Source organism: Gopherus flavomarginatus, chromosome 14 (genome assembly GCF_025201925.1).
Source record: "Gopherus flavomarginatus isolate rGopFla2 chromosome 14, rGopFla2.mat.asm, whole genome shotgun sequence".
Classification (NCBI taxonomy): Eukaryota; Metazoa; Chordata; order Testudines; family Testudinidae; genus Gopherus; species Gopherus flavomarginatus.
In genome coordinates this window covers 25,178,073-25,196,910 of record NC_066630.1, presented here as the reverse complement: position 1 = coordinate 25,196,910, position 18,838 = coordinate 25,178,073, and the positions used below count along the sequence as shown (strand labels likewise).

Sequence of the window (18,838 nt, the reverse complement as noted above, 5' to 3'; positions counted from 1 at the left end):
AGCTCAAATAAACTTGTGTTTTGCTTCTCCACCATGATGTGTTTATTCGAGCCGAGCGCACCGGGCCACGAACCACTGTTGCTTGGCCTCGGGCACTATCTGTGCCGGCAACAAGAGGATGACGTTTACCCTGTGCAGAGGACCTACACACCCCATGTATCCCTTAACATCTAGCTCTTCTTTCACACGTTTCATGCATACACCTCAAAGGAGATGGCTCTCCTATCTCAAGCATCCCCTCGTGGCAGGCCTTGTCACAACCATTATATCTGCCTCCATTTCCCCTTCATTTCCCCTTCATAAAAAGGAATACAGCCTCTTTTGGTGTTCATTCAAAGTCCCACTTTAGGCATAAATTATTCATGTACCTGTGATATAATCTGCAGAATCATGGTAATAAAACCACACTTCCCAAAATCCCGGGATACAACAGAATCACAGTAGTTTTCCACGCCTCTTACAGAGACATTTCCAGCATGGGAGGCAAGTTTGTAGAAATTTTGATGGTGCCCAGAACTGCCCCCCCAACTCTGCCCCCTCAAACTCCGCCTCCACCTGCCTAAGGCTCTGGGCAGGGTTTCAGGGGGGAGGTCTAGGGTGCAGGTCCTGGGCTGGGGATTAGGGTGCAGGAGGGGTGCAGGTTTTGGGAAGGAGTTTGGGTGCAGGTCCGGGCTGGGGCAGGGGGTGGGTGTGCAGGAGGGGGTGAGGGCTGCAGGCTTTGGGACGGAGTTTGGGTGCAGGCTCTGGGCTGGTGGTGGGGGTGTAGGAAGGGGTGAGGGGTGCAGGCTCTGGGAGGGAGTTTGGGTGCAGGCTCTGAGCTGGGGCAGAGGATGGGTGTGCAGGAGGGAGTGAGGGGTGCAGGCTCGGCTGGGGTTGGGGGTGTAAGAAGGGGGAGGTGGTGCACGCTGGGGCAGAGGATCAGGCTTCAGGGGAATGAGGGTTGGGGCTGAGGATGAGGGGTGCGTGCTGCGGGGGGGGGGGCTCAGGGCTGGGGCAGAGGATTAGGGTGCAGGGGGATGAGGGCTCTGGTTGGGGATGAGGATTAGGGTGCAGGGAGATGAGGGCTCTGGCTGGGGATGAGGGATTTGGGGCGTTGGAGAGGCTCAGAGCTAGGGCAGAAGGGCAGGGTAAGGCCAGCCTGCCTTGCCATTAGTGGATGGCAGGTGCTAGGACTCTGGGGCAGCAGACAGCAGTTCTGCCAGGAGCCGTTCTCTAACAGCACGAGCAGGCAGGGATGTGGCGGAGGGGGGACGCAAGGGGAGGGGTGGAAGGCGGAGGCTGGGACCCGCTCCAGGCAGAGACGCGGCGGGGCGGTGGGGGGAGACCCGCGGGGGCCGGGGCCCAATCCAGGCAGGGCCAGGGGAGAGACCCAGCTCCAAATATTGCTGGAGCAGGGCACCTGGCCCTGAATATTCCTGGAGCCCGAGCACCACAAACATATATAACCTGCCGCCTATGATTTCCAGTTCATCTTCCCAAGTTCTGTTTCCAGTCTGTTCCCAGTCTCTGTGCCCCTGTCCTATGACCCAACTCTCCAGGCCATCTACTTGAGAGTTCTCAGACTCACTTCTTTCCCATGATTCTTCCCCAGTTGACCCAACTCAGATGTCCTGTGAGAGGAGGGCTCCCCACAGCAATCCACTCCACAGACCTCCTTGTCCCTGGATCCTATCCCTGCTCAGAAAACCTCCCTACAAGACCAACCCCTTGCCCTGGGCTTGCCTTCCCGCAGCCTTTCAGAACTCAAAACACTGCCATGCTCCATTAAAAGTAAAAAATTTAAAACCAAGTTTTTTTTTCCTTTCTTTACATGTTTTAACATTTAAGAGACACTGTCAAGTAGATTTAAACTCAAAATTAGAGCTGGTTGAGTACTATTCAAATTATACATTGACAACAAATGGCAAAATTGACCAAACAACATATTTAGCAAATGTTTTCTGCTATTGGACCAATTCTACTCAAAATTCACTTGTTTGGTTGTTTTGCTTTTTAAATCATATTTACGAACCCTAATATGAATAAGGTGCAGCTTTTTGCAAATGTTTTCAGATTTTTTTTTAAAGAGATGTTAATGAAAAGAGACTATTTTTTCCCTGCAGTGTTGGAAAGTTAATGCCATAGTGCTAGTGCACTGGACACAGAAAATAAAGATGTCTATAAAACAAAAGTGAAATTGATCTTTCAACTGAAGCAGAACCGAAGTTAAGGAAGGATCACTCTGTCACTTGGAGACCTTGAAGTGAAAGAATCTGCAGTAGAGAAGAGCTTTAGCTAAGTTACTTAAGCAATAACACAGGCTGTTCCTGGCACAAATTTTGGCTGTGTGCACAGCAAAATAACCATTACAAAACAAAAACCAGAGCAAAAAAAAAAAAAAAAAAAAAACCTCGCTCAATTTCATCCCTGCACACACACACACACAAAAATCACAAATCTAGGTTCTCCAGAAAAAATTTAGCTCCTGCATATAGCCTCCTGTGCTCACAGCAAGAATAACGGATGCACATTAGCACAGCTTTTACACTATGCAGATGATCTGATTTGAGGGTGTCGTTATGCACTTGCCGCAATTTGGTCCAAATATTGTAAATCTGCCAGAAATTATGCAGAAAATACCTCCTGCTCTGGGTCAAATCCTGTATTCTTAGACCTGTGTGTGGAGGACCGCTGATCTTAACTCCTGCATGCGGAAGGGGACATAAACACTCAGCACCAAGGGAAATCGATAGCATCCCCCTCCAATCCCAAGGGAAGTTACAAAGACAAGTTAATACAGCAGTAGGCTGTATTAATATTTTTGGAAATCTCCCCTGACCTTCAGGGTATCCAAGGGAAACTACAACCAAAGCAGGTTCCTGGTATTGTGATTCCAGTGAAGCCATGCTGCCAAGGAAACAGTAGGACCACCTGGGACCAGTGCTGCTGCATTGGCACAGGACCTCCTGCAGATCCTAAGGGATGTGCCAGGTTTGGGGTGGCTTTTCAGTGGAGAGTCAAATCTTAGCACCCAACATGGCATACATCCTCATGGAGACTTCTTTTTAGAAAGTTCTCATCCTATGCCTTTTCCAATAGGAGGAGACGATCAAGCCATCTGCTATCAAAACCAATTTGGAAGTATAATCAATCAGAATTGGGTCAAGCCAATGTCCAGTCCTGTTTTCTTAACCCTTACATTTTAATTCCCTTGTTTTCTTATGCATCCAAAATTGCAGTGCACTCACCACACTGTCATCTTCCCCTAGCCAGCTCCGATGTTCCTCCCTATAACCAGTCTCTTCACTCCAAACCTCTCCATCTTTCTGCTATTCCACTAAACAGACATACAGCTGTAGCTCCTCTCCTATGCAAACTGGCATTGCTGCAATTACGTGACCTGTGCTGGGTGGCCAGCTGCTCTTTAGGTCATCCTGCGTCTCTGGTTCCTCTTGTCGCAGTCTACCCATCTCTCCTAAACAGCATGCTCAAAATAGCTACCCCCCTAGGACTAGGCTTTTGGGGCCTGTTCATTAATACAACCTTGAATTGGTTTAAAACAAACAACAACAACATCACATTCACATTCTCCCTGACCTCATCAGCAAGAAAGCACCAGCAGAGATAACTTGCTTTTACCAAGATCAAAGATGAGTATGTTGTTGTTTTCAGCCAGTCAAGCTTTGAAGAAGATTGCAACAGAAAATAATCTTCATCACCACACTGCAGAAGGTCAACAAATGGCAGACAAACCTTTGCATAAATGTAACTGCAAAAACATGACCAATTTTCCTTTGTTCTAGGTGGTGGGGATTTTTTGTTTGTTTGTTTTCATGGGTTTTTTGGGAGGGGTGGGAGGAATAATTGCTTGCTTTTCAGTAAAGCCAGTAAAAACCAGCAGTAAGCATATATGAATTATGTCAAAACTATAAAGTGTGTGGGTCAGAGCAAGACCTTCTTAAAGATATCCATAAATAAACAAACATATCAAAAAAATGAAGTGTTGCACTGAATCAAGAGGCAGGGATATAACCGAGAAAAAGCAAATGATTCATTTAAACTCTTGGGGCCAATCCTGGAGCCCTGATGCTTGTAAAATGCCCATAAGAGTTTTATTTGCATTAGGACTGGAGGATTGGGCCCTACATGGTTGTCTATTAATGTTCTTTCATTTATTAATTTTCAATACTGATAGATTCTACAACTTATTGTCATGGAATACTGTTGAGACCAATAATTTAGTGAGAATCAAAGAGGAACTGGACTACTATATGGATAACAAGAATACCCTAAGTTATATTAGTCAGTGTTAAAAAAAAAATAAGTGCAGAAGAACAGACATAACATCTCATGTTTCACATTGTACGCCAATTTCTAATGATTAGAGATTATAATGAGACTTTTCATTATAAGAATTATCTCACATCTGCCTGCTGTGGGGTTTCTTGCATCTACCTGCCTATCTCTATAGTATTTGGTGCTGTTCACTGTCAGAGATGAGAAACTGGGCTAGACAGACCATAGGTCTAATCTAGTATGGTAATTCCTATGTAAGTCTGTTTGTTAGCCTAGGACATAAGGAAGATTTTAGCCTCTTGGTCGGGCATAGACAGGATAAATTATTTTTAAAAAGTTCATTAGCTATAAAAAAAGTTTATGGATATCTGAGATAGAAAAATAGTTACAACTAATATCTGTGCATGATATCTACCTGGCTTGATATGGTCTGTTACTGTTTTATTTAAGTGTGGGTTACAAGCTGATTAGTGACTGGGCTATGAACATATTTGTGCAGGGGATAATTGACATATGTAGGTATCATTTGGTTGTATGCTGTATGTTACTAAAAATCTTAACACAGATTTAATAGGAAATAATCTAAAGCCTCATTCTGCCACCTTTATTCAGATAAAGTAGTATCTTACATCACAAGGAGCTCACGGACTTCAAATTAAGGTTGGCAGAATCAGGTCCTTAAGGTGAAATTCACCTCTTTGCAGTCTGCCAAATTAAGGCCCATGAAACATACAGGTCTTAAAACTGGATTTAAGTGGTGCATAAATTTTGGGGTGACTTTCTAAATTTCACACTTAGTAGAAGCACTCGTAAGAATGAATGATTATTCAGGGATGGAATCCCTAGCTTCTGAGTGCCAGAAGCTGGGAATGGGCGACAGGGGATGGAACACTTGATCATTACCTGTTCTGTTCATTCCCTCTGGGACACCTGGCAATGGCCACTGTTGGAAGACAGGATACTGGGCTGGCTGGACCTTTGGTCTGACCCGGTATGGCCGTTCTTATGTTCCATAATATTTGAAGACCAAATGTGGCATTCAGGGAAAACTGAATCTGATTATAGTCTCTTCATCTTCACTTTTTAAAATATTTTAAACTAATAATTAGTATTATGACTGGCTCTTCACATGCAAACATCAAATTTGCAGGTGCAATTGCAGAAATAATATATGTAAATTAGGCACACAGCTACACAAACATTTTTGAATATGCAATTGAACATTTTTAGGCCCTAAATATCTTGCTGCTGGAGGGGGACTGTTTCTTCTGTCCCCTCTGACAGAGCTAATCTTGATATATAAGGGTTTTTAAAAACAGAAAAGCAAAGCAGTTTACAATCATTCATAACACTGAATCAGCGTCGAAATTGTTCAGGTCTGGGAGAGTTCAATTCCCCTCTTAATTGTCCATTTTATACAGACAGAACAAAAAGTTTGATTCAATAATTATTCTATTTCCCTTAGTACATGAGCAGGAAGAACAGAATACACAATGTAGTGCAGGCCATGTGTCCCCTCCCCCACTCCCCTAAAGAACCTATTTTTATTGACAAAAGAAAAAAAAACCAAGCCCAATTGTCTTCTAAGATTCTCTTTTTATGAGAGGAGAGCAGAATCCGCAAATGCAAGTAGCAGCCAGAAGCTGCGTACAAACCTTTTCTGCTATTTACCTATAGGGTCAATATAACAGTGTATGTGAGAGACTCAATTTGCTAATGCCCCATTTTAAATAACATAAAATCTGATCTGTTAATGAATTTTCTCCATGGCTTTGCTATCTAGATGGTGATTAGATTCTAAGTTATTTCTGTGAACAGATGATAAAGCATCATGGCTTAGGTTTTTTGGTTTTCAGAGTGCCTTAATTTTTGCAGGTTAATACAACAATTATAAGTCACTAAGCCTCCTGAAATGTAGTTTGCTTTGTTTGGAAGATTTTACAGAAAGTGAGTATACCATAATATACTGAAATATGTAAAGATTTTTAGATGTCCAAAACTGTTTTGTACTTAAATAAAAGATGAATTACTTATGCACAAATCTGACAGTGTTTATTTATAAGTAAAAAAAGCAGCATGGTGAAAAACCATGTATGGGAAAAAACAGAGAAGTAGTTATATCACTTTTCACAATCTGGACCTATAATTAAGTCTGCCTTTTTTATTAGAGGAAAGCAGACTCTATAACTAAGACTATTAACAAGCCTTAAAGTGGTATATATTGTACATACAGACCCCTTTGCCATGAATACTGAATATATAGAATAATTAATTAGAGAAAAAAACAACTTATTGCTGTGGGGGGACATAGCATTTTAATTTTAGAGGTTCCTGTGGCAGTGTGGATGAAAAGCCTTCATTTATTTAATGTGAATTTACATTGCTTCACAATTTTAATTTTAGTTAATGTTCAGTATTATTAGAGTTCATGCATATTCCTGGCGTTTCCCATTAATGGGATTCTTGACTGGAGTCCCAGAGCAAGCTGAGGTGTAAAAGTATACATCCATGTAATATGAAAATGGCTAATGCAAGATGGCTGGTACATTTTAGAGCCATCTGTTATTGATTCGTTTTAATTCAAATTTTTTTTTTGGCTATTTTTATTTTGTTTTTGTGGAGTTTGTGTACTGAATTTTAACTGGTGATTTAAGCATGTATTTAAGCCACAGTAGCCATAAAAGGTGCTTTGGATACCTAAAAAAGGGAGCTTTTATGCCCAGAATGGATGCAGACTGTACATCAGACTGGTACTCTATTCACTGCTCTTCTTTAAAAGGAATAGCTCTGGACAAGCCAGAGGATTTAGGACTTAAGAGTTTATCCTTATTGTCATCTTACTGGTTTTTGGATTTAGTGTATGGGTGCTGAGTGATATTACTAGCCTGTGATATACAAAGGATTGCCAACTTTCTAATCACACAAAACTGAACACCCCTCCCTCCAGACCCCACCCCCACCCCCTCTCTGAGGCCCCGCTCCCACTCACTTCATCCCCTCCTCCCTCCATTGCTCACTCTCCCCCACCCTCACTCACTTTCACTAGACTGGGGCAGAGGGTTGCGGTGTGCACTTTGGGATGGGGCCAGAAATTAGGGGTTCAGAGTGTGGAAGGGGGCTCGGCCAGTGCAGGGAATTGGGGTGGGGGCTCTGGCAGGGGGTGTGGGCTCATGAGTGGGGCTGTGGCCAAGGGATTTGGCGTGCAGGCTGGGGTCGAGGGGTTTGGCATGTGGGAAGGGGTTCCAAGCTATGGCTGGGTGTGTGGGCTCTGGGGTGGGCCAGGGATGAGGTGTTTGGGGTGAAGGAGGGGGCTCAGGGCTGGGGAAGGGATGTGGAGTGCAGGCTCTGGGAGAGAGTTAGGGTACAGGAGGGGGTTCTGACCTGGGGCAGGGGGTTGTGGTGTGGGAGGGGGTTCAGTGTGTGGTCCAGGCAGTGCTTATCTCAGGTGGCTCCTGGTTAGCAGACAGCAGGGCTAAGGCAGGCTCCCTGCCTGCCCTAGCTCTGCATGGCTCCCAGAAGTGACCAGCATGTCCGACTCCTAGGCGCAGGGGCCAAGGGACTCTGCGCACTGCCTGTGCCCATAGGTGCCACCCTTGCAGCTCCCATTGGCCATGGTTCCTGACCAATGGGAGCTGCAGGGCTGGCACTGCGACAGTGTGCAGAGGTTACCTGATTGCCCCTCTGCCTAGGAGACGCAGGGACATGCCGGCCGCTTCTGGGAGCCATGCGAAGCCAGGGCAGGGAGCCTGCATTAGCCCCACTGCACACCAGACTTTTAACAGCCTGGTCAGAGCCGCCAGGGACCCCTATGACTATTACACTGACAGTAATTTCTCATCCCATTGCTCTAATCAGGGTAGAGATGGGATTTAAATTACTGGTTTTAATCATGATTTCAAACAGCAAGCTTTGATTTAAATCATGTTTTGCATTTGTACTTTATTTTCCTAAAGAAAAGTGGATTCTCATTGCTTGGTAACCGCTAAAATATGTTGATTTGCAGCTAAATACAGCCTTTACACTAAATTTGGTGCTTTTTTTTTTGCTCACTGGGAGGATACACAATGCTTAAATAAATGTGTATAGGTAACTGTATAACTTACATGTATTTAGAGTCTTGATTTTTACATTTTTATTATGTTACAAAATGATGAATGATACATTTCTTTTTATTAGATGACTTTTAAAAAATGTGATTTGCTTGAATGGAAATTCAAACTTAAAAATGCACAAAACCAACATTAAGTATTTTATCAAATTAAACATGCTTGATACATAAGAAAAAAGTTAATGAGTTTATTAAAAGCATGTTTTACATTAAAATTGATTAATAAAAAACAAACAAATTTAGAGTGGCCAATTTTTATTGGACGTATTCCTGGAGGTTTCATCACATGACAAATCTGTAATTCCTGGAGACTCCAGGAGAATCCTGGAGGACTGTCAGCCTTAAATGAATTAACTGTAGCTATTGAATTTAACTGATTGTTTCTAGTCATCATGTCCTTCAAAATTTTTAGAATTAGTAGATCTTATCCTCTTGCATCTAGTTTTCTCTCATTTTATTCTTGGAAGAGTAGAAACAAATTTCCTGCTTTTTCAACTCTCAATTGATTTCTTAACTTTGAATGAACTACGGTAGTCATTGAACTGAACTAGTTGAGTAAACTAAAATGAAGAAAATATTCTGTCTGCCAAGGTTACTTGCTGTCAAAAGCTGCTTTAGCACTTCAACAAACTTTGGTGCCAGGTGCTCAGTCAGTGATTTCCACCAGTCCAATGGTTTGACTTTCTTTGAAGCTTGGTAGCAAACATGTACTACTTGGTATTATTTTTTGTGTTTAATTTAAATGGTTTTAAATATATTATATACTAAATTTAGGGCTTAACACAGGTTGTAAAATTCCAATTTAAAAGAGGCACATTTAAAAAAACAAACAAACCTGTATTTAATTTGGATTTTAAAAATCATTTTATTTTTAAGAATTATCAATTTTTATTCATTTTAGCTCTAACAAGCACTGAGTTTAGAATCCTCCCTTGAAATTGCACAGATAGAACAGTCTCCCTATGCTCTTTCCTTTCTAGTACACCCAACGATCTGGTGGGTAGGTGTTTGTTCACACTTTAGAAAGCCTCAAGTCTTACTTCTAAATTACTTCAAAATTCAGTGTAATGAGTACTCTTGGAACAGTTAGCTAATGCATTAGTATATTAACTCTGAAGATGTAAGGTAACCTAGACTGGACCCCATAACTGAAATCCGGTCTCCATCTATTTGCCAGTGGATGCTTGTCCACATCTCCGAATCACCATAAGTTGGCTACATAGTTGCCCTTGCTTAGTAGAAGCACAGAACTAGGAAAGCAAAGGCATTGCAAGCGAGCAAAATAGTATTGGCAAGTATATGTGTGTGGAAGCTCGGAACAGCACCTCCTCCATTTTGCCAGGCTAGTACTACTAACCCTTCACTTATAATGAACATAGAAAGCGAGCAAATATTTACCAGAAAAATATCCTCTTTGATTTGTATGAAATCATTTTTATTTTAACCTGGTTTCTCTGAACTTACACATTTCCTTGCCAAAGCAATATTAAAACATTTCATCACCGACAGCTCCTCCTTCCACTCATCTCCCCTAGTCACATCACACTTCTTTTGGTCACAGACTCTGCCAGCAAGGGATGAAATTATTTGATTTTGCTCACTTTGATGCTGCATCACAGCTAGGCGCTTTGCCCTCTCTGTCAGCTTGACACTAGCAATGGAACTCCCCTGAGGGTTATGGCAGTGGCTGTCTATAACCCTTCTGTGTCACACATTAATAGTTTAGATGCTTCCTTTCAGGAGCATTTAGCTAATACTGTCCATAGGTTTCCACAGTTGACAAAGAAACTCAGGGCTGAAGGTAGAGCATTTGCAGGCTTCAGCAGTGCTGGAGGGCATCTGGGCTCATTACTCATTTCACCATCTGGAAGCAGCATATTTATTGTTATGAGGCTTTACCTCTGCCAGGGCATCTTATTTGAGAGATTATCAATACAGTCATTGTAGGCCAGCTGCTCTGTTAATTGACTATGTGCCAAATCCATGTACTGTAATTGCATTGACTGAGCAAAATCAGCTTGTTGATTAAACGTGATTGTTTTTGGTTTTAACTAATAGAACTGAATGAATTAGAGGCCATTGGCATTCTGTTTTTCCTGTTGCGTTAGCAGCCAATCTCTATTAAAGTTTAATAAGGTAATAAATTAATAGCAATACACATAAAAAGTAATCATCTACAGGCTAAACAGGGTTCTTCCTCACAGTTCTGTAAGCACAGCTAAGCTGTGATCTGTAACCTGTCTGCTACACCACTTGCAGACTTTTCCTGCATAGAGTTTAAAACATCTGACAAAGTTGTGTGGTTCGGGATATTAAAAAGGGCCATCAAACACTAAAAAGTTTTATCACAAAATTCACTTTAGTAGTTTGTCAGCTAAAACCTGCCTGAAGATGAAAGACTCGTCCTTGAGGACCCTCATCTTGTAGCAGTCCCAGAGAGAATTATAAAATGCCGAGAGCTTTTTCAGGTTGTTGGCTCAACTAAGATAACTGTCTCCTTAACTGACTGAACACAACACGTGAATCCCTTGCAATTATTATGCACATAGTGTGACCATGCTAACCTGTTTATGTGCGAACCAGAATTGGCTCACAAAATTTGTCATCCTGTAAGGACACTCCAAAATGCAAATTCTAGAGGGCAAATTCACCACTGACCTAAGTGGTCACAACTATAATGATTTAAATGGAGTTACCTGGAGTAAACTTGGCTTTAGAAATATGCAAACAACTAATGTATCCCCCATATCTTGGCTTAATTCCCTCCAGATATCCAACATGTACCATTTTATTAAGGGAGATAAAGTATTTAGTGCATGTACTGACACTGGAATAAAGTCCACAGAAAGATACAGGTTCACTGTCAAGAGAACATACGGTGACAGAATCCCTCAAGAAGTTGGACTCTTTTGGAAGGTCCAATCTTACGCAAAATAAAATATCCAGGGCTCCTCTCCTCTCCATCCAGGACTTCCCAACTCCCTGGACTGTCTACTAACTGCCTAAGCTACGGCTCTTCCAGCCTTACTTTGGGAGTCTTCTCAAATTCTGACAACCTCCTCTCTCCAGGGACCAATAACAGAGCACAAGAGCAGCTTCCTAAACAGGAAGGGAATTTAGGATACCCAATTCTGCAACTGATGGTGGGATCAGATGAATTAAAGGACTGGTTTACTATGTGGGTTTGTGTATAGGCATGGTGGGTTTGTGTATAGGCATGGTGGGTTTGTGTATAGCAGAACCCAATATGGTCCTTTACGTAGAAAAAGGCCTAAAGCCCTCCTCTAAGAGGCCTTCCTTGTCCCCTAGATGTTAGTCTTCTCCACTCCTGTGTCAGTGACTGAAGTCTTCCTCCCGCTCCCTAAGTGACTGAATTGGAATTGAAGGGGAATCAAATTTGGGTGTATAACATTAGGGTCTAACTAAGGTATCTGGGGATGGGATGTTACATGCCCTGGCTACACTCACGAGCTATGAAACATCATTCCTGCTTTCATTTTACACTAAACAAAACAAAAACAAAAAACTAAAAATCAGCAGCAATAGCTTGCCCAGCTAATGATACCCAAAGCGTGGGCAACCGTGTACTGTATGCTACTGCACTTGTACATTTCTAAATTTATGTTTTATTGCAAAATATATGCCCAAAGATCAGTCAGTTGATCTCAGATCCACAATTCCAATCTTTTGATGTTCATCAAGGAAATTTTCTCCTTCCACATCTCACCCATAGGGCTCTAGCTTGTATTCTTTAGATTTCTTTGAAGTTCTGATCTTATTCTTCTTGCTACTATTTTCCATGCCAGCTCAAAAGTGAGAGTGATGGATTGCATCCAAACACAGATTTTCTGCACAGTACAATGTCGTGTACTGCCAGAGCTACTTGGCCAGCTAGCATGGGCCAGATTTTGATCTCACTTTAATAAATGAAGAGAAAATCACACCAATTTCAGTGGAACTACTCCAGAGTTAATTTGATGTAGCAGAGATTTTGTTCTTAGGTGTATGTGGGATGGGAGGGGGTTTAAAATTGCTGCAGAGACAATTTATCAGCTACGACAAAAATACCAGAATGCTGAATTTCAACAGATGGATAATTGCTGAGCTTTCCTTCTTTTTTGACATGAAAGAGTGTGTGTGTATATATATATATATATATATATATATATATATATATGCGCACATGTAAAATTATTTAGCAAACAAAAGCTCCATCTGGTGGCAAGATCAACGGAAGGTTGACAACGACTATTTAAATGAAAAATCAAAGAGCAAGAGTACACAATATTTTCTGATTCAATTTCCACCCCCCAAGTCAGTTTCAAGACTACAGACAGACAAAATGTCACCCCTTTAGTGACAAGAGAAGAGGAAAGATAGGGAGAAAAGAGAAACATGATAGCAAAGGAAAGATAAGAGCCCATCACCATGAGGCAACAGAATTCAAATAGTTTTAATGAAGTCAGTATGAGGAAGTCTTCCAAATCACTATCTCACAGATATGGCTTACATTAATCAATCACTTTAAACAGGGTCACATCACCCGTTGAAGAAATCCAAGGAAAAAAAGACCATCCTCACCCCCTTTGTGGAGCATTTTCTAATTAGAGTGACAGTGGGCAGCTTTTCCTCAAGCTGAGTCCTCTGGCTCAGACTCAGAAAAGCGAGGGATACACCGCCCACTGTTTAGGAGGGATAATATTTTGGCCCTTATTTTACCTTGTCTTTTGGGATCTCTTTTCTTGTCCTGATGGAACTAATGGCTGGGAGCTTAGGGGGTTGTCTGTGGATATCCCAGGGGATGAATTACAGCTTTTCCTTAGGATGCCTGCCCCACAACACTCTTTTCTGTTGGCTTGAGAACCTAAACAGGGGAATCCAGAGGATGTTCTAACCAAAAGCAGGTAGTAGCTCTGCTGAACATGGTCTACCAAGTTTAGAGGGTGCAAGCAGGGCCAGGAGGTTGGTGGGAGTGGTCATGTCTGAAGGTTCTCTGGTCTGAATGATTATCCCTTGACCTGGGAGGCAAATGTCAGAGGCAAGGTCTGTAATTAGGAACACTGGCTTCCAAAATGGCCGTGGGCAGCTTTCAGCCTTGTGAAGCCAGGGGAAAAGGAAGCTTCTTTGCATGTCCAAGGGAGACTTATCTGAAACAATCCCAGACTAGCTTGAGACCCTATTAATGTGCCTGGCTGCAGGCTGACTATGAGGCAGAAATCTTCTTTGATGCTTGCTAGCAAGAGGAGGAAACCTTTGCCCTCCTCTTCTTTTGGGGCTCATCTGCTATTCCTACATACCTTGTGGTGTGGCACAGGCTGCAGCCACTACAATACTGTAATGAAAAGGAGCATAATTTTTAGTGTTTTAAATTAACAATTCCAGCGTCCAGCAAAAGGCAGTGATTGGGGAAAATTCTCTGGAGAACCACCTGCCATCTAGAAATGTCACAGACCACAGACCATAACAACCTTAGAAAAGGAGTCTTCTAAATTCGTAGCTGGTAGCATTCATGTCTGTGAATGAAACCAGCCTTCTGTAGATAGAGAGCAAATCATCTTCTGAATCCCTGACCTTCTGAAAGAACCATCTCATTGCATCCTCTCAGTCATCCTTTGCCATCCATTGAAATGAAGAATGCAACCAACTGTGGAGCTGAAAACCAAGCTGTGCTACTATCTGAAAAGAGAGCTGCCTGACCTTATTAAAGTTGATAGTGTTTTGTGCTGATGGGAAAAAGGATTTTATTTTATGTCTGCTGCAGGCCTTTTTCCCTCTGGAACTGCAGAGAAGGTCATTAAGGTAGAAAACAGACTTTATGTGTTGGCTTTTTTATACACTATAGGTCAAAAATGACTTTCATTAGTCAAGGAAACGTGTGAGGATATATACACGAGTTAACACCGTTATTTGTAATGTTTTCTCAGAAAACACAAAGGGAAGAGATGTGTGAACTAGTAGTCCATTTTTTAAAATGATAAAGAATATCTGCAGACTTATTTTGTTTTACTTGGAGGGTTAATAGTAAAGATTTTTAAAATAAGTTATGTATTGCTCACAAAGGCTATGAGGTTTGGTGGCAGTTAAGAGCAAGGGGGTAAATCTAATGCTTTAGATACATGGCCCATACTAGAAAATAAACTGCAGATAAAATTTATTCTCATTCTAATATTAGTTATTAAAAAGTATTTCAGAAATTCTGCAAACCCAGGAGAGACATGTTAAAGTGCCAGCTCCTGCTCCTGTTGAGATTAGTACCAGAATTGTCATGGGATATATTCTTGCTCCTGCTGAAGTCCAAGTCACAGTGTAACCTTTAGAGCTAAAACAAATAATACTAATGGGGCGTGGTTTAATACGCTCATAAAGAATTCATATATGAGCCTCAACTTGCCCTTTAGGGTACAGCTATGAAACACCACTTCTTAACTGGTTAGAGAAATGCTGCCCCTGGCTTAGAGTTTTCCAGAGTGGAACCATCTTACAGCATGACTATACACTATATTAAGGTATCAGTACATGGAGCTCTGTATCCAACACAGGACTTTTATTGGATCATCTTACCAGAAAATTAAACTCTAGAAGTCAAAATTGTTGCTTTGTGACTGAAGGAAGACAGCAAAAAGGCTCTCTGCTCATTTTTGTAAACCAGTAAAGTAATATTTTCTGACAATAGTCTGGAACTGACAGAATTCACTCACTGAATTAAATAATTTTAAGTAAACTGTTTTGGCCCTAGATAAATTATTGCTAGACGATGCCTAAGTCTCTAGTGGTTTTGACAGACAGTACTCCTCAGAGAGCTTTCATGACAAAAGATTTGAATGCTTCATAGTTGCTAACTGACGTCCTTCAACTTCTAATAAACTGGTTACTAATTTCTCATACCCTATCAGTAAAATTATGAGAATTGTTCTAGCGGCAGAATTGTGCAGGTGAAAGTGAGAAGTCAGGGTTTCTCAAAATCATGAAATATTGTATTTGCCGGGAATTTTACAGGAAACTGGAACGCTTTCCCCTCTTCCCTCCAGCAATGAGAAATTCCTTTCTGATTGGATAAAAGCAATGCAAACTGAGCCTAGGAAGCCTTGTAGACCTAGTACAAAAGAAATATTTTAAAGAGCACCTCTGATGTGTTTAATCACAATACTCCATTATCACCAAGGGGCATCTACCCAGTTCCCTGCTTATTGTTTTAGTCTACCAGCCTGAACCCATTGGGGCACTAAGGGGTAACTTAGTTTTTAGTTAACTAGAAAATTTCATTGCTACTGCATTAGATACAGCACGAGGGTGGATGGAGATGCTGTAAGTGGTGCAGTTTTTCGATATCACGTAATGTTTAAACATTATTAGGCATACAATCAAAAAAAATCATTAAAAAAAAATCACAAAAAGGACTATAATTCATAGAAACACGCCCTGCCCCCCAATTATAAAACATATATTTTTGATGTATCTGCTTGGCTGGAGAATAAGTCTAAAGCACGCATAGTTCAACTGTAATTATCATCTTACTATTACTTATATAACAGTAATGACTCTTGGAAAAACAGGGTTGTAGAATGTCATTTGACCATGCTGTATGAATAAAATATAACTGTGAACTCTTCTGTAACCCCCACATAAAACTATGAACTACTGATTGTCTAACACAACACCCCTTCAAGCTATATTTACTCACAGAAATAGTCACAGTAATTCACAGATAGTTGAAACATTTTTACTTCCCCTCAGAATGTGCATGTGTTGTGTTTAGTTGCTACACTCATCACTGTCCCAACTGCATGCATCGGCGCTTACCAAATCTTCCCTGCGGCATTGGCGTCTACTTGTTGCATGGGTTCTTTCAGAGCCACACTGCACAAAAGGTGAGGATGGCTTCTGGAGCAAATGGCAGCACTATCATGTTAGGAACAAGATGTTCCATGCTTTCTATCTTTGAGGATGAGGACAGAGGTCAAACATGGAGTGATCATTTTGTAAAAAGTACTCACACGGGGCGATATGGTGTATTTGTCTTTTATCATCTTTCTGGGTGAATTCATCTGAGACTGTAGTAATTGTCTCTTTTTTTTTTTTACCTACATAGAGGTTGCTGAGACATTTAGTGCACTGGATAAGGTACAACATATGTTGTTATAGACATGTGTAGGACCATGCAGGTTTCCAGCCTGCACAACATTTTCAAAAGATGAACCTAGGAACTTAAATTCATAACTCTGCTAGATACCAAAAAAATCATGGATTGAATAAAGATACTGGATTTATGACTCATTACAACAATCTGTAACATATGAACCCTCTTTTATCCTACAACTGTAAAGGAGTTAACTGCCAACTTCACCTTGAATAGTTTCTTGCAGCATGTACTATCCCTTTATCTGTTCTACCCTTGTACTTAGTTGTGACACTTTGGGCTTGTCTAATCTTGAAACTCTACAGTGGCACAGCTGCAGCACTTAGTCAGTATAGCTAATCCACCTTTCCAAGGGGTGGATTAGCTACACTGACTAAGTGTTGCAGCTGTGCCACTGTAGAGTTTCAAGATTAGACAAGCCCAAAGTGTCACAACTAAGTACAAGAGTAGCAAGATCAATGGAAAAATTCTTCTGGCAACATAGCACTGTCTACACAGGGGTTAGGGCAGCTTAACTAAATTGCTCAGGGGTATGAATTTTTCACATTCATGAGCAATACAGCTGGGACAACCTAACTTTTTAGGTTAGACCAGGCCTATGAGTACCTTTCCCAGACCTGAAAAAGAGCTGTGTGTAAGCTTGAAAGTGTCTCTCTTTCAAACAATTTTTGATCTAATAAAAGCTATTACCTCACCCACCTTGTTTCTCTAATATACTGGGATCAACACAGCTACAACACTGCACACCTTAATGTATGTACAGTTTACAGAGCATTATATAGTTATGAAATAATTTGCGAAGAATGGGGCTAGATCAGTGGTTCTTAAGATGTGGGTCGGGATCCCAAAGTGGGTCGCAACCCCATTTTAATGGGGTAGCCAGGGCTGGCTTAGACTTGCTAGGGTTGAGGGCCAAACAAGCCCAAGTCCCACCAAGCAGGGCAGAAGCCCAAGACTCCGGACTTTAGCCCTGGGCAGCGGGACTCAGGTTATAGGCCCCTGCCTGGGGCTGAAGCCCTTGGTCTTCAGCTTTGGCACCCCCAGGACAACAAAGTTCGAGTCGGCTCAGGCTTCTGTCCCCCCTCTTGGGGTCATGTAGTAATTTTTGTTGCCAAAAGTGGTCAGGGTGCAATGAAGTTTGAGAACCCCTGGGCTAGATACATTTGAAAATTTATTATTGCTGATACTCCCTTGTATCACTGGAAAATATCCTTTCTATGCTTCTCTGGAACACAGGAAATTGTTTGTTCAGAATACACATTCAGCTAGATTAAATAATAGACTAAATAAACCTCAGAAGAAATAAACAATAGGAATATTTCCCTTCATAGTTTAACCAGTTTGTATGGTCTGCAGAATACAGTATCTAATGAGACAGATTTTCAAAAAAGTGTACATTAAAAAGAAAAACTAACAAACAAAAAAACAAACCGCATTTGTATGTATCCCTGACTTCTGAGCATACAAATTCTAATGTTTGTGCAATCTCTGACATTTGCACACATGAAAATGAGGAGGTGTATACGTGCACTGAATTTCTACTTTTACACACACACACACACTTCAATACTGAGCACCTTATCACAATCTGAAATTATTCTTCTAGGAATGCAAACAGTGGTACCCCTAATTAGAATTAAAAGGAAAGAATTGTAACAGCATCTGTGGGACATTAGGTTAAAATAAGGTGTTCCAAGGGTGCAGACAAGTGTAATCACAAAATTTTGAAAAATATTAAAAGACTGGGTACTTACAGTTCAAATGTTTATGTAGTGTGGGAATGCTAGAGGATTTCCTTAACAAAAGAAACACTGTTGCTGCAAACTCTGAAAAGAGAAGAGAATAAAGTTTATACAGAAAACTGAATAGAACAACCAACTTAAACTGCTAAAGGTGATAATTACAAAAAATTACAAAATTTGGCAATACTGCTTCACACCAGTAGCATGGATAATTTCGAGCCCTGTGTCAGATCTATTATTAGCATTTTCAACTGTTTCATACTGTAAATCTTAATAAACTAAAATGTTACTTATTTCCCACTATAACCTTATTTAAGACTTGTTTTCTAGTATAATCCCCACTGGTAATGCAAGCTATGTGAAGGAAATCTTGGTCCATAGGCATGAGAGCCTCACAATAAGTCATACTGTTATTTTTCCTCTACTTGAGATTATCTAGTCCTTAAAAATCAGAGTTCCCTTTCTAAGTGCAAGGTACGCACAAGTATTCATAATTGTTTGAGGAATCTAATCTGTGAATAATAGAAAGAGCTTTCACAAAATGGGCAGGAGAGCCTTTCCAGGACAAGCATTCAC

At 41.1% G+C, this 18,838-nt stretch overlaps 1 protein-coding gene across 1 annotated transcript in view; it reads right to left on the bottom strand.

Annotated features, from left to right (window-relative positions):
* LOC127034347 (borealin-2-like) overlaps nucleotides 1-18,838 on the bottom strand; it is a 189,665-nt gene that overhangs the window by 126,011 nt on the left and 44,816 nt on the right. The window contains exon 12 of the transcript XR_007769357.1: nucleotides 18,275-18,346. The gene's annotated coding sequence lies outside the window, so the exon portion shown is untranslated. The remainder of the gene's footprint in view (nucleotides 1-18,274; nucleotides 18,347-18,838) is intronic.